This window comes from Girardinichthys multiradiatus, chromosome 1 (genome assembly GCF_021462225.1).
Source record: "Girardinichthys multiradiatus isolate DD_20200921_A chromosome 1, DD_fGirMul_XY1, whole genome shotgun sequence".
Taxonomy (NCBI): domain Eukaryota; kingdom Metazoa; phylum Chordata; class Actinopteri; order Cyprinodontiformes; family Goodeidae; genus Girardinichthys; species Girardinichthys multiradiatus.
In genome coordinates this window covers 20,651,545-20,668,683 of record NC_061794.1, presented here as the reverse complement: position 1 = coordinate 20,668,683, position 17,139 = coordinate 20,651,545, and the positions used below count along the sequence as shown (strand labels likewise).

Sequence of the window (17,139 nt, the reverse complement as noted above, 5' to 3'; positions counted from 1 at the left end):
TATAAAACTTCTTTACACTTTGTCGCATTACAACCACAAACTTTAGTATGTATTTACAAATACAAAAACAAAAAATTGCATCATACGAATGTTTTTAGCTCCTGTTCTATCTTTCTATGTTAAAACAGCAGCAAGTATCGTGGCATACTTCTCTACAAGCTTTGCAGATTTAAAGAATTATATTTTTATCGATTCTTCTGAGCAGAATTGCTCAAATTTAGTCAGATAAGATAGATAGCTTTTGTGAACATTAAGTTTTGACATAGATTCTCAGCTGAATTTATGTCTGGACTGTGACTAGGCTATCCTAACACGTGTATATGCTTTGATCAAACTCAGCTCTGGCCATTTGTTTAGGGTTTTGTTTTAAAAATCTAACCCTGCATTTAACTTCTTCACAACATTATCTGTGACCTGTCTGCTGTGTTCCATGCTTTTAATGATGCCGTTTGTTCCGTAATATTTATAACAAACATTTGGGAATCCTGCAAAGATATGGATTTTGATTAAGTTAAAATTAGGGTTAGGGCTAGGCTCTGTTTAGTAATTAAGTGATTTCTGAAGCTGATTGATTGCACTGGATTTAATTTGTTTTAGAGTAAATGGGTCAGAATACCAATGCATGCCACACTTTTCAGATATTTATTTATAAAAATGTTGCAAACCATGGATCATTTTCCTTCCATTTCACAGTTATGCACTGCTTTGTGTTTGACTATTACATAAAAATTCCATAAAATACACAGAATCTTTCAGTTGTAGTTTGAGAGGTGTACATTTTTTTGCAAGAAAAAGCACAACTTTTGTGGAATCACACCGTTTTAAAATTTTAATAAAGAACAAATATTTGAACTCTTGACAAAGAGTGACCAAAGCGTATGTAAACCTCTAAAGATGTTGAGAAAGTTATATCCCTTAAAGTGTGAGGCTTAAAAACTGCAGGTCAATTCTGCTGAAAAGTAAGCTGCTGAGTTTCCATATCTGAGAGACAGCCACCATGTAGCAGTTGTCTGTGCAGTCATTAATTTTAAAGAGTGCCTCAATTGTTTTCCTAATTGAGACTGCCTTGGTCGTGGTACAGAAATCTTGTCATTGATCTAGCTTTTAATGAGAGACTTAATTTTCTTCCCTTTAGAAGCTGTTCTGGGTCAAATAGGAGTTCTCCTCAGAACGTCGGATCCTGAAGCTGAGAACAGGATGAATGAGAGCTTTACAGCAAGAGTAAAGTGTCTTGAGGAAAGAGTAATCTTTTCATGTTGCCTCATTCAAAATCAGCAGCCCCCCTCATGACTGAGACCAAAAAATAATTACTGTGTGTGCATGTGAGAGCTGGCGACTGTCACTGTGCAAGTTGGCTTTGTGTGTGTTCCTTTTTCCTTAAAGCGCAAGAGCACGTCGCCATCTAAATCTGTGTACATGGCAATTAGCACAACTTATCGCTAAATCCAAACACATCTCTGTATGCCTGATTAGGCTTTCCTTTGGGAATTGCTGCTCACTGGATTAGGATCTACACCAAAATTCCAGATCAGCCAATTTATCCTGCTTGAGCATTCTTCCAAATACACAGATGCTGGGAGTTCTTCAAAAACATGCCTCAAACCTGACAGTATCTGTTTCAGAAAAACTGCTTCAATAAGGCTTTTCAGACCTACTTTCTGTGTCAGACCACATGATCTAATCTTCCAATCATTAGTGGCACAAATCAATGTCATGGTTATCAATTCAGAGCAATTTGGTGCTTGACAGTGGAACAGGGGCAAAATTGTTTCTGCAAACCATTGTGCTGCACAGTTCTTGTCCCGCTCTTGAGGCCGATGCTCTGCAGGAACACATAGTAACTGAGCATTAATATTCAGTGTGGGCTTCCATTACATGTGCTCTACTTACAAGCAACTATGTTGCAATATAACCCTAGACGCCTGAAGCCTCTGTCTTCAGCACAAGAAAAAAATCTATGAAGCATGTCAAGTGTTTTAATATGTAAACCTTCAATGCTGCGAAGAGAAAGGCCAAAGTGTCAGTGTTTTACTTGGCTATAGGTTATTTATCCATACACCGAGGTGTTGTTCTTTTTCCCAGACAATGGGCATTGGCTGTGTGGGAGGGCACACGAGCTGAGGGGAAGGCATTCCCAAAGCGAGTTCATGTAAAGTTAACCACCTCTTCTCTTATTCCTCTCTGAGGGTCTGAACAGCCTGAGGCAGGGGCGTGTACTATGAATGAGTGAGTAGAGCAGGATGAGACTGATAAACGGAAGGATTCTGTTTGCAGCCACAGATACTGCACCGCTAACATGCAGCTGTTGTCTTGCAGCCCTAAATCGACTGTCTGGATTTGAAAAAGAAAATTACCCCAATCTAAATATGTGTGTGGTAGAGAAATCATATATAACAATTATAGATTATTTTATGGCATCTTTCAAAAGTATTTGCGACCCTTGTACATTTTGTCTTGTCACAGCCGCAAACTTACATACAATAGAACAACACAAAGTTGGGCATAACTGTGAAGTGGATGGAAAATTATCCAAAGTTTAAAAAAAACTTTACAAATAATCAGAATCAGAATCAGAATCAGAAAAGCTTTATTGCCAAGTACGTTTTTGGACATACAAGGAATTTGTTTTGGCGTAGTCGGTGCAATACAGTACAAATTAAACAGTATAAACATATCTACAATATAATATAAATATATGTGCACAGTTTTAAGTGAGTGAGAGTAAATGTAGAGCAGTATAAGATGCAAGAGCAATACAACAGTGCAGGTGATCATTGTGCAAGTATGGCAGTGCAAGTAAAGCAGGAGTCCATGCTGAGCGTTAATGTAACGCATAGAGTTGCAGGTTACAGGTGTCCTGTCAGCAAAAAAAGGGGGGGGGGGGGGGGGGGGGGGGGGGGGGGGTAAGGGAGAATGTCAGGGTGGTTTCCGGGCTTTGTTAACCAGGCTGGTGGCAGATGGGAAAAAACTGTTCTTGTGGCGTGAGGTTTTGGTCCGGATGGACCGCAGCCTCCTGCCAGAGGGGAGAGTCTCAAAGAGTCTGTGACCGGGGTGGGAGGGATCAGCCAGAATCTTCCCTGCCCGCTTCAGGGTCCTGAAGGTGTACAGTTCCTGGAGCGACAGTAGACTGCAGCCAATCACCTTCTCAGCAGACCGAATGACACGCTGCAGCCTGTCCTTATCCTTGGCTGTAGCAGCGGCGTACCAGATGGTGATGGAGGAGGTGAGGGAGCTGATGTTTGGCTCCCACTTGAGATCCTGGGAGATGATGGTTCCCAGGAAGCGGAAAGATTCCACAGTGTCAATTGTGGAGTCACAGAGGGTGATGGGGGCAGGTGGGGCTGGATTCTGCCTGAAGTCCACAACCATCTCCACTGTCTTTAGAGCGTTGAGCTCAAGGTTGTTCTGGCTGCACCAGTCCAACAGATGGTCCACCTCCCATCTGTACGCAGACTCGTCACCATCAGAGATGAGTCCGATCAGGGTGGTGTCGTCCGCAAACTTCAGAAGCTTGACAGACTGGTGACTGGAGGTGCAGCTGTTGGTGTACAGGGAGAAGAGCAGAGGAGAGAGAACACAGCCTTGGGGGGAACCGGTGCTGATGGTCAGGGAGTCAGAGACGTGCTTCCCCAGCCTCACGCGCTGCTTCCTGTCAGACAGGAAGTCAGTGATCCACCTGCAGGTGGAGTCGGGCACACTCAGCTGGGAGAGCTTCTCCTGTAGCAGAACTGGGACAATGGTGTTGAAGGCAGAGCTGAAATCCACAAACAGGATCCTGGCATAGGTTCCTGTGGAGTCCAGGTGCCGGAGGATGAAGTGAAGGGCTAGGTTGACTGCATTATCTACAGACCTGTTGGCTCTGTAGGCAAACTGCAGGGGGTCCAGGAGGGGGTCGGTGATGTCTTTTAGGTGTGAGAGCACAAGGCGCTTAAAGGACTTCATCACCACAGAGGTCAGGGCGACGGGTCTGAAGTCATTAAGCCCTATGGTCCTTGGCTTCTTGGGAACAGGGACGATGGTGGAGGACTTGAAGCAGGCTGGCACATGACATGTCTCCAGTGAGGTGTTAAAAATGTCTGTGAAGACTGGAGACAGCTGATCAGCGCAGTGCTTCAGGCTGGCTGGTGAGACAGAATCCGGACCAGCAGCTTTCCGGGGGTTCTGTCTCCTTAAGAGTTTGTTGACGTCCTTCTCCTGGATGGAAAGAGCCGTCCCCGGCATGTGTAGGGGGCTGGTGGGGGGGAACTTCAGGGTGGGGGTTGGAGGTGCCAAGGCCCCTCTTGAGGTTGGGGAGGTGGGAGTGGTGGATTGTGGCTGCAGCTGTTGGGGGGCGTCGTGGGGGATGGTTGTATCATCCCCCATCAGTCTTAATCTCCCGCCATATATTCTCAATCTGATGTATATCTGGATTTTGACAATTTTTTTCAGACTGCACAACAAAAGGTTGTCTGGTCAACAGATTCTCTACCTGAACCATTGATATCTGCAGGTACTCCAGAATTACCATGGGTCATTGACTGCTTCTCTGATTGATGATACTATGGAGCTAAATTGGGGCCATAAAGTCTGTTCAAACGAAAAAAATTTGAACCTGAAAAATAAAAGTTTGTTCAAAAGAAAAAAATGTGTACCTGAAAAATAAAAGTTTGTTCAAAAGAAAACATTTGAACCTGAAAAATTATTTTGAACCTCCCCCCAAACAATTTGAAAACTGGCAAAAAAGTTTTACAACTGGAAAAAAACAAGTTCAAAACTACTTTTCAGATTCAAGTTTTTTTTTCGGCTTCAAACCTTTGGCCCTGTTTTGGCGTGGGGGGCGGGGTCTCAGATCACGGGGGTGAGGAATCATGACTGACAGCTCAACACAGCGGCTGGACAACATTCCCAGCTGTTGCATTCAGGGACTGTGGAAACTGGAATTATCTGTAATACATCATCAATATTCTATATATATGTGATTGCTTATGTGAATACACGACGCGCATCTCAGAGGAGAAAATATGATCTTGACAGATTTGCACAGCATTGTAAGTTTGTGTTGGAGATTTCCCATGTTCTCAACATAAAGCAAACGAATCGCTAAGCGGCGGGAATGAAACCTGATGCAAAACGAGCCGGTATTTTCCGAATACCCCTGCATAATTAAGCCTGGGCTTTTTTTCTGATCTCCGCTCTTCATTGTCAGCTCAGCTGCAGTGCAGGTTATGTGTTATAGATCAGCTGTTCGCCAGCGTGCAGCAGAGCTGATCTGCCTGATTGTAGCAGAGGAGAGGTCTGTCCGAGCTACCGCACCCTGTTGGCGGTCAGTTAAGTTTGGATTTCCTTCTGAATAAAAATGTAATATACAGAAATATGATCATACGATTAAAGTAAATCCCTGAAAGAAATACAATATACTTCTTGTTCATTTAATACTTTTATTTGATACAAAACATTGATTTGAATATTGCTTTCTAAAGGTTTAGTGAATTTTCATGCAGTAGCTAAAAATAATTGGAGGAAATTACGGAAGGGTACAGTTTAGCGGCCAGCAATGAAAACAAAACATAAACACATTACTCAGGTTTGCTGCTGAGGCTCTTACCAGCAATCAGATGTCTTCTCCTTGAACAAATAACGTTGGAAAAAATCCTCACTTTTGCTTAAGTGGATGTAATGCATTTTTACTGTGTTTTGATATGTGATTTTATATAACAAAAATCTTAGGAACATGAAAGCTGAGAAGTTGAGTGATGTTAGATGTATGGCTTTATAAAATAATTTTTTTGAGATGGTGTGATTTTGGGCCAGTCAGAGAAGGTGAGGGATCTTGGCGCATAAAGCTGAGGTGTTTTGAGAGATTATTCTAGCTTCAATGAAAATGAATTACACTTACACATTAATATGACTGAAACCAATAAAAATAAAATTTATTTTAAAATATTCTAAAGCCAGCTTAAACTAAGTCATTTTTTTAAAAATCTCAGTCTCAAATACAGGTCCTTCTCAAAATATTAGCATATTGTGATAAAGTTCATTATTTTCCATAATGTCATGATGAAAATTTAACATTCATATATTTTAGATTCATTGCACACTAACTGAAATATTCCAGGTCTTTTATTGTCTTAATACGGATGATTTTGGCATACAGCTCATGAAAACCCAAAATTCCTATCTCACAAAATTAGCATATTTCATCCGACCAATAAAAGAAAAGTGTTTTTAATACAAACAACGTCAACCTTCAAATAAACATGTACAGTTATGCACTCAATACTTGGTCGGGAATCCTTTTGCAGAAATGACTGCTTCAATGCGGCGTGGCATGGAGGCAATCAGCCTGTGGCACTGCTGAGGTCTTATGGAGGCCCAGGATGCTTCGATAGCGGCCTTTAGCTCATCCAGAGTGTTGGGTCTTGAGTCTCTCAACGTTCTCTTCACAATATCCCACAGATTCTCTATGGGGTTCAGGTCAGGAGAGTTGGCAGGCCAATTGAGCACAGTGATACCATGGTCAGTAAACCATTTACCAGTGGTTTTGGCACTGTGAGCAGGTGCCAGGTCGTGCTGAAAAATGAAATCTTCATCTCCATAAAGCTTTTCAGCAGATGGAAGCATGAAGTGCTCCAAAATCTCCTGATAGCTAGCTGCATTGACCCTGCCCTTGATAAAACACAGTGGACCAACACCAGCAGCTGACACGGCACCCAGACCATCACTGACTGTGGGTACTTGACACTGGACTTCTGGCATTTTGGCATTTCCTTCTCCCCAGTCTTCCTCCAGACTCTGGCACCTTGATTTCCGAATGACATGCAGAATTTGCTTTCATTCGAAAAAAGTACTTTGGACCACTGAGCAACAGTCCAGTGCTGCTTCTCTGTAGCCCAGGTCTGGGGAATGCTCTGGTTCAAAAGTGGCTTGACCTGGGGAATGCGGCACCTGTAGCCCATTTCCTGCACACGCCTGTGCACGGTGGCTCTGGATGTTTCTACTCCAGACTCAGTCCACTGCTTCCGCAGGTCCCCCAAGGTCTGGAATCGGCCCTTCTCCACAATCTTCCTCAGGGTCCGGTCACCTCTTCTCGTTGTGCAGCGTTTTCTGCCACATTTTTTCCTTCCCACAGACTTCCCACTGAGGTGCCTTGATACAGCACTCTGGGAACAGCCTATTTGTTCAGAAATTTCTTTCTGTGTCTTACCCTCTTGCTTGAGGGTGTCAATAGTGGCCTTCTGGACAGCAGTCAGGTCGGCAGTCTTACCCATGATTGGGGTTTTGAGTGATGAACCATGCTGGGTGTTTAGAGTTAACTCCTTGATTCAGATGATTAGGTTCATAGCTCGTTTAGAGACCCTTTTAATGATATGCTAATTGTGTGAGATAGGAATTTTGGGTTTTCATGAGCTGTATGCCAAAATCATCCGTAATAAGACAATAAAAGACCTGAAATATTTCAGTTAGTGTGCAATGAATCTAAAATATATGAATGTTAAATTTTCATCATGACATTATGGAAAATAATGAACTTTATCACAATATGCTAATATTTTGAGAAGGACCTGTATAACTTAGAGACAATCTTTATGTTTAGGTAAGAATAACTACAGCCAAGTACAACTGTTTTAAACATGCATTTAATGTAGAGGTGAAACCAAACGTCAGTATCTTATTTTCTGAGAAGAAGGAGTTGACTGCAATAACGTTCTGAACATTGCTCTCCAGACCCCTCCTTCACTCAGTCTGTAGTTCAGATTTAGAAGCTACACATCTGACAAGAATATGAACATATGCATGACAGGACCACTCTGATCTTTCATTATTACCTTTATATTGTGCCCGCGTGTTTCATTCAAGCATTCTTAGAGTATACAAGTGTAGACATTCTAGAGGATGTAGATCTTTACCTTCACTCTGAGATTTCCAAAACCCTGCCAACATTTCCAAATCCATAATGTACCATCACATGGTTGAAACCTCAAAAGCAAAACAGAACAACTTGCTGTACTCCATTCATCCTTACTGTTATCTGCTCAAGGCTTTGCTCTCTCTCACTTTCTCGCGGCTGGTATAAACCACAGGCATGTCTTGACATGTCATACAAAAAAATGCAGTTTCTTTCTTACATCTTTGTGGCAGTGCTTCCCCTGACTTCATTTTAAACACCTTACTGACACTGAAAATAACTAACTTTGAGTCTTCTTTAATCAGTAACAGCATCCAAAGCAAAGATTGTTGTTGCCGGAGCGACATGGTAGTGTTTACTAATCATAAAAAGATTGAATTTTCAAGCTGAATATTGTAACAGCATGTACAGACTAAATGTTTAATACACACTGTTCTATGTCAAAACAACAGATATTTATATGCAGATCAGATAAGTTGTACCAAAAATAAAACTGGCTTTAATTTATTGCCATAATGATAACTGATTATATCCCATTTTTGAAATGCATTTAGACCTGAATTAGTTTTAGTTACCAAAAAAAAAAAAAAAAATCTTTTATTGTTCTCCAATTTACAGGGGTTGGACAATGAAACTGAAACACCTGGTTTTAGACCACAATAATTTATTAGTATGGTGTAGGGCCTCCTTTTGCGGCCAATCCAGCGTCAATTCGTCTTGGGAATGACATATACAAGTCCTGCACAGTGGTCAAAGGGATTTTAAGCCATTCTTCTTGCAGGATAGTGGCCAGGTCACTACGTGATACTGGTGGAGGAAAACGTTTCCTGACTCGCTCCTCCAAAACACCCCAAAGTGGCTCAATAATATTTAGATCTGGTGACTGTGCAGGCCATGGGAGATGTTCAACTTCACTTTCATTGTTCATCAAGCCAATCTTTCACCAGTCTTGCTGTGTGTATTGGTGCATTGTCATCCTGATACACGCCACCGCCTTCAGGATACAATGTTTGAACCATTGGATGCACATGGTCCTCAAGAATGGTTCGGTAGTCCTTGGCAGTGACGCACCCATCTAGCACAAGAATTGGGCCAAGGGAATGCCATGATATGGCAGCCCAAACCATCACTGATCCACCCCCATGCTTCACTCTGGGCATGCAACAGCCTGGGTGGTACACTTCTTTGGGGCTTCTCCACACCGTAACTCTCCCGGATGTGGGGGAAACAGTAAAGGTGTTTCACATTGTCCACAGCCCAAGATTTGCGTTCCTTGCACCATTGAAACCGACGTTTGGCATTGGCATGAGTGACCAAAGGTTTGGCTATAGCAGCCCGGCTGTGTATATTGACCCTGTGGAGCTCCTGACGGACAGTCCTGGTGGAAACAGGAGTGTTGAGGTGCACATTTAATTCTGTCGTGATTTGGGCAGCCATGGTTTTGTTTTTTGGATACAATCCGGGTTAGCACCCGAACATCCCTTTCAGACAGCTTCCTCTTGCGTCCAGAGTTAATCCTGTTGGATGTGTTTCGTCCTTCTTGGTGGTATGCTGACATTACCCTGGATACCGTGGCTCTTGATACATCACAAAGACTTGTTGTCTTGGTCACAGATGCGCCAGCAAGACGTGCACCAACAATTTGTCCTCTTTTGAACTCTGGTATGTCACCCATAATGTTGTGTGCATTTCAATATTTTGGGCAAAACTGTGCTCTTACCCTGCTAATTGAACCTTCACACTCTGCTCTTACTGGTGCAATGTGCAATCAATGAAGACTGGCTACAAGGCTGGTCCAATTTAGCCATGAAACCTCCCACACTAAAATGACAGGTGTTTCAGTTTCATTGTCCAACCCCTGTATAATCTGCCCTATAAAATTTTTGAACCTTCAGTCTTCCACTGTTCATGGTTCAGAGACTGAGATTTTGTCTGAATACAAATACCTGAGAAAGTTAATTGTTTCTTTCTTTTAGTCTCAAATTAAGCAGTTGGTGAATAAAAAATTAAGCTAAACCTCAGTTTCTTTTTCAAAATCTTGTCGGAATTTTGAGGCCAAGGAATACTTAACTCTCCTATTTTAATGTCATTAGTGGTTTACATTGCTAGAAGGGGAAATTAGGCTTTCAAAATAGGGACAGCTATTGAAATTTCTCATCTCTTTGACAACACTTAAGCAAAAAAAAACTAACACACCATTTGAGCCAATATCAGCAGCCCTTGTTTCAGTGAGAGCAGCATGTTCACCCTTTATCCATCAGCATCTGAGTAATTTCTGCCAATCATTTGACACTGAGATGTTGTAGACCTAGCAATAAAAACTGTTCAACTTTGTAGATGTTTCGGCCCTTTGCCAGTAATCAATCATGACACATTTAGTAGAAGTGGATACTTATACGTAATATCAGGATTGTGAAATTGTCTCCAGGCTATCTAAAAAACTGAGGGCTTAAAGGTGAATTTTCCTACGTTACAGCCAGAAAGATTGAATACAGACTCTTATCAATATATGACCTACAGTGGATGACTGAGTCAGAATCAAAACCAATTAGAAACAAATATCAGGAACTGCCATGCATCAGAAAGGTACCCAGTCTTCATGGGATTATAAAATACAGAGTTGAATAGTAAGAGAAGAAGTACAATACAAAACATGTGGATTTGCACACCAAATGGTTTATTGCATAACAATCATACATTTAACCTTTAGCACTAGTGTAACAACATATTAGTGAAATCATTAAGGATAGGTGGCCTTGTAATTCTTCCTATTAAGAGCCAATTAACAATAAAAAAAAAAGAAAAACGGCCTTTAAAGACCTCATCAGTGATTTTGTAAACATGAAGACCTGTCAATGGACATTTACTAGAGAATAAAGTCCAACACAATATTTTTTCCAACACTATTTTCAAAGCATAGTTGTTTGAACATATTTCCAACAAAAGCTATTTATCTTTTTTGTACAAATACAAATAAAGATCAGTGAAGTCTGGCCATTTGGCTCGTATTATGCAGACAATTAGGCATTTTTTCAATATTGAGGATAAACTAAGGTCATATCTTTTACCAGGGATGTTTTTAGGGTCTCAAAACATTGGGGGCTTTAGCCCAGATCCAAAATATTTAGATTTCAATAAGACAATTTATAGGTAATTTAAAATCAAAATAATGTAAAACATATTGTACCAGTTCTCTGTCTCGGCTGGTTTTAGACTGAATGTAAATTAATGCGAATCAAACAAAAAAGGTTTGCAATAATTTTACTTTTTATTTTTGTTAGAAGCTGAATGAAGGACAAGGAGAAACAGAGTTTAGGGCTGATGAAAAACCATTTTTCTGAAGCAAATAATGACACATTTTGAGGTATTTCGAAAAGAACTTAATCTGAATTTTTGCTGACAAGCGTTTTTCTTAAACTCAGAGATGTTTACTTTGGGCCAGATAAATGTGCTTCTTTTGTCATCTAAATAAATTACGTTTTTTAAACGTTACATTCTCATCTAAGTGTTCCACTCCTGAGGCTCCATTGTCTTTATTCAAATACATTTCAAAGAAGGAAAATGGTATAAAGTTGATTTTCTTAAATCTTAAGTCAAATGGTAAAATCCTAAAACACATTTATTTTATTATGCCAAGAGCTTTCGAAACATTTATTAAAATTGTTCCTTCTTTTATGAACCTGTTCTCTTTTATCGCCATCTTTTCAGCCCTTCATTCCACTTCTGAAGAAATTTGGCCTGCCAAAAATAATAAATGAAACATTTTTCAACACAGTCTTTTGTTCTGCACTGAGCATGTTAGACATTAGTGCAGTTCTTACTATTAAACACTTTGAGAGGAAAGGGTGTTAAGTTGTGGTGTTTAAAATATTGCATAGAGCCTCATCCTGGACCTTATCAGTACTAATATTACAGTTATTAATAACTGTATACATATGGTATGTATGTCTCACATTCAATAAAACTGTATCCTTGTTTAATTAGTGTAGTTTATAAAATATTACATGTGTAATTGAGAAAAATAAAATATTTAACTAATCAATGGTCCACCTGTGATTAATTGCTATGATTTATTTCTTAATTATACTCCATCTTTAAACCCAGAGCTGCATGTTTAGAATCAATTCAATTCAGTTTATTTATATAGCGCCAATTCACAACACATGTCGTCTCAAGGCACTTCACAAAAGTCAGGTTCATACATTCCAATTAATCCTAACCATTGAACAGTGCAGTCAGATTCAGTTATTTATTCAAATTAGATAAAACGTTTTTCTGTCTAAGGAAACCCAGCAGTTTGCATCCAGTCAGTGACTTGCAGCATTCCCTCCTCCCAGATGAGCATGTAGAGACAGTGGACAGTCACTGGTGTTGACTTTGCAGCATTCCCTCATACTGAGCATGCATGTAGCGACAGTGGAGAGGAAAAACTCCCTTTTAACAGGAAGAAACCTCCAGCAGAACCAGGCTCAGTGTGAGCGGCCATCTGCCACGACCGACTGGGGGTTTGAGAGAACAGAGCAGAGACACAAAAAAACAAAGAAGCACTGATCCAGGAGTACTTTCTATGGGAAGGAAAAGTAAATGTTAATGGATGTAGCTCCTTTAGTCATTTCACCTAGAAAGAAAGAACAGATAAACTCTGAGCCAGTTTTCAAGGTTAGAGTCTGAAAGAGAGCACATAGAGTTAGTCACAGTAAAAGCTGAGTCAATTGCTATATCTAGGAGAGAGAAAGGGTTAAACACTGAAAGACAGGGCCAAGTGGATCATCTGTAGAAGGTGAGCATTAAGTTGTTGCTGGCAGAAGCTTGGACGATGCCCCTCTCCAGAAAGGTGTCACAGGTAGACACAGAGTCAGGCCAGGTGTAGCTTCTAGGAAGATAAAAGAGAGAGAACAAAGTTAAAAGCTGAAATAACAGCAAATAATGCAAAATTGGAGAGTAGTGTGAGAATGTAGCGAAGAGGGTGAAAGTGGTCGTTATGTCCTCCAGCAGCCTACGCCTATAACAGCATAACTACACAGATAGTTTCAATTTATTTATTTATATAGCGCTTATTTACAACAATGTCGTCTCTAGGCACCCCACAAAGGGTCAGCACAGAAGATATGAAAGAGAAGAGGGAGGCTTACGTTTGAACTTTCTACTACGTCTTACTGGCACCAGGAGATATTTTCCTGGTTTATTGAGCAACACTTTTTTCTGTCTACATGTAGAACTAGACTATAAGACGGGCTGCAGCTATGAGATTCAATGTGTTGATATAAAGGACCTTTTAATGTGTTCAGCTACGTTAGGATTAAATGCTTTTATTTTGAGTGAAATAAAGGACCAGATATTTTCACATTATGATGCAAATTCGGCTAGAAGCTCACAGAGAAGGTTGCTACTGTTTTCTATCACAGCCAGTGAATCAGTGACTATCTGTAACTTACAATTAGCCCATTCCGAGTCAGCATTCAGGTTTTACCGCTATCTTCATCCGGGTTATACCGCTCGGCGTACACCTGTTCCTGAACATACGCACACGGCTCCCTCTCTCTGGTTGGCTCCGCTGTTGCTCTGAAATGAGCCGCGTTTGAGGCGCTCAGTGTAACTTTTCAGGTAATGAAGAAGGAAGGTCAACCTGGAGTAGGTTAAACTGCTCTTCTGGACTTCTCCAGAATGGAGTCCATCTCTGGCTGTGCGCGTAGTTGCGCATTCGCGGTGCCGCGAGTGCGCAAATAGCTATTTTTTGTCTTCTCCTTTTAACTCATTGTCAGGTTAGGTGGAGCGGGACGTGATTACATGGAACACAGTTGAAAAAATCTGATTGTTTTTAAATAAAAATGTGAAGTCTACTACCATTTTGTGGCTGCATCTTTTTAATACTTCTAAATTTCTTCTATCAAGAAGTCTGGGGCTATTCAGAAAACATCCGGGGCTTCTGCCCAGGTGTAACTACGCGCCTGTCTTTTATCATGGGAAAATATGCATGAGAGATAATGATCAAGTAAGCATGATGGTTCCATTAAGGTGGTTCATGCAAAAGGCCCAGTATTTATGCTACACTCTTGCGTCCAGTATAGGAAAACATTGCTGTTCACACAGAGTGAAGAGTAAGCCAAATATGTCATATTCTCATAAACAAATATGTTATTTCTGTGTCCCATGTTGGCTTCGTTAATATGGATCCATTTGTTAAGAATTGGCTGTGAATCTAGAGCAAGAGCAATTTACTGCCAATAGGGTGGTTGGCAGTTCAAATCCTTCTTTCCCTGCTCGGAAGATATGTGTGTGAACAGATGATGACGGGCTTGCTATTTTCATGTGTGAATTCCAGTAAATGCTGGAAACTGTAATCACAGCTAACTACTTAATCACTTAGGATGGTGACACTTTCAGTCATATCTTTCTTTAATATTTATTAATGAATGTTTGTCAGATTAAAATGATGATAAGTAATAATTTTATTACTGGAAAAGCAACAAAGAGAAGGAGTATCAGGTTTGCTAATCTCAGTAGGAGAATACCTTGCTCTGCACTTGTTACAACAGCATGACTCTCCAGTAAAATAGCATAAAGAAAAAAATTAGTCTATAAACTACACAACTGAAACAGGCTGTAAAGCAAGTGTGTAAAGTCATTTCCTTTCAGTATTTCAACAACTAAAAGTTTCCAGATACTGGCACAGCACTGCTAAAAAATATATTTTTGAAAGAATTTAAATTTTAAAACAAATGTATAATTTAAAAAAGGTATTTTGAATATTTTATTTGTTTAAATGTGTTCTATGGTTTATAAAGCCTCTCAATACAGAGAACTATAAAACTTGCCCTAATTAGCAGTTCCTATAAAAGGGAGGTGGGCATAATAAATTCTGTTTCCCCAGTGGTCATTGCACTGGATATTCCTGATGCAAAAGGTGTTATTGCAATTCAGAGCAATAGCCTTGATTAGCAAGAACAGTGGAACATGATTAAATATTGACCATAAGTGTCTCACATTTTTCTTCCTAAAGTTTGTGTAGCTAAAATGCAGGTCAAATTAATTTAGTATGTATAGTTCTATACTATGCTGATACTCTGTAGTTATTCAGGACATGGCAAATCCAAAAAATCAGTCAGTCAGTCAGTCATTTTCTACTGCTTATTCCATAGTGGGTCACGGGGGAGCTGGTGCCTTTCTCCAGCAGTCTATGGGCAAGAGGCAGGGTACACCCTGGACAGGTCACCAGTCCATCGCACGGCACCACACATACAACCATACACACACTCATTCATACACCTAAGGGCAATTTAGAGTTACCAATTAACCTAACAGGCACGTTTTTGGACTGTGGGAGGAAGCCGGAGTACCCGGAGAGAACGCACGCATGCACGGGGAGAACATGCAAACTCCATGCAGAAAGACCCCAGGCCGGGAATCGAACCCAGGACCTTCTTGCTACAAGGCAACAGTGCTACCAACTGCACCACCGTGCAGCCCCCAAATCCACAAAGGTTTAAGAAAAAGCAAAACAGCTGGACTTTAGTTTCAGTAGTTGAAGACGTTTCGCTCTTCGTACGAAGGGCTTTCTCATTTTAGTGAGGGAGAAATTCTAAGCTGTAAAGATGTTTCTGCACATCTAAATTCACATTCATATTAGACTCCCCTGGTAATGGGGCGTCATTAGTGCCATTGCTTGCCTGGATCACTGGGAGATGTTTTGGTCACAGGAAAGAAGGTTAGATTTGAAACTTCTCCCTCATTAGCTTCAGCTTGAGAAAACCTTGTTTGGATTAGCTCAGTACTGTTTCTGACACCCCAGCTGAAAGAAGTGTTTTCATGACTTTGGCTTCTAGATCCTTTTTTTTTGTTTAAATGTATTTGTTTGCTGAATTGTATCTGTTAAACTAGAATTATTCTCGCTCAATTTCTGTGCTCAAATGTATAATATCACTTTGCGAGACAAGATGTACAAGTGCATCAAGTGTTTAGATAAGTTCAAACCTTCTTTTCTTGAAACAACCAGGAACCTTGGTCTGCACCACATTAATGTTTGGTGCTGCCAAATAAGAAACTTGAAGGTGTATCTTATCAGCCTGGACAGAGCAGAAAGATGATTTAAAGGCAAAATTGTCTTTTCTTATTTGATGTATAAACCTTAAGGTGAAACGAATTGATTCGGGGTTTTTAAAATGGCCTGTACCTCCCCCTCAGCTAACTCCTCGTGTGCCTGTTTATTCATGCTGAGGTAAGCTGGAGGAATTCATCTGCTGTCAGCTGGTATTGAATTTGAGATTATTTTTATTTCAACCTCTAAAACAGCCCCCTCTGCCTACTATTTGCTTCAATGCCGAGTCTTGTGTTGTCCGATGAGCCTTGGAAAGCATGCACATATCACCATCTGGCAGCAGGGGACAGATAAGAGTAGAGTTAGCCATTTTGTTTTTCCTTCAAACACCATTTAACAAAGATCCCCATTTCTGGCCTGTGGCATTGTGCCGTCAACTAACTGTGAGGATTTTAGATCAGTGCAATTCAGCGTCATGTTTAAAAAATCATTATGCAAATTTCTAATTTAGTATAAACAGATTTTAACAATAATTGCTAATTCCCTCAGCTTTTCTAATGCCTTCTTCTTGACTTAGTTGTGGAATCCCTGTGTTTTTTCCTGTTTTCTATTCAATATCATAAAAGGCAGAGAGGATATGAAGTGGCACAATAACTAGAGTAAATGCAATTTCTTTCACAAATTCGGCAGCACAGACTGGAGACAGTCAGAATCTTTTAGAGAGTGAGTAAAAAACTTACAATGAAAAATTAGAGGTAAGATGAAAAGGAGAAAAAAAGAGCAGGGAAAAAACCAGTAAGGCACACGGAGAGTATGAGTCCAGGAGTAAGGAAGCATGTTAGCTGGTGGAGGAACAGTTAGGGATAAGTAAGCAGAACATGATGAACTGACACAAAACTGAGGAGACCAGGCAACAATAAAACAATATGTCAAAGACTTAAAGGACACAATAAAATGTCACAAATTACCACAAAATACAAAATGAGAAGCCCTCCGGATCAGTGTGATCCATTCATAGATGTTTGAGAGAAGATAATGAAAAAGAAATGTACTCCAAGATTTGTGCAGCAGGTGAATTGAAATACATTATATGAAATGTAAAGAAATAGAAAAGAAAAAACATGTGCTAGATCATACAGATCGAAAAAACAAGGAGGAAATAATATAAAATGAGTATTTGTTTAAATAATTAAAATGCACAATTATTATGTTTGAAACG

At 40.3% G+C, this 17,139-nt stretch overlaps 1 protein-coding gene across 5 annotated transcripts in view; it reads left to right on the top strand.

Annotated features, from left to right (window-relative positions):
* Positions 1-17,139, top strand: part of cntn3a.1 (contactin 3a, tandem duplicate 1) — a 137,853-nt gene that overhangs the window by 10,069 nt on the left and 110,645 nt on the right. The window lies entirely within an intron of this gene.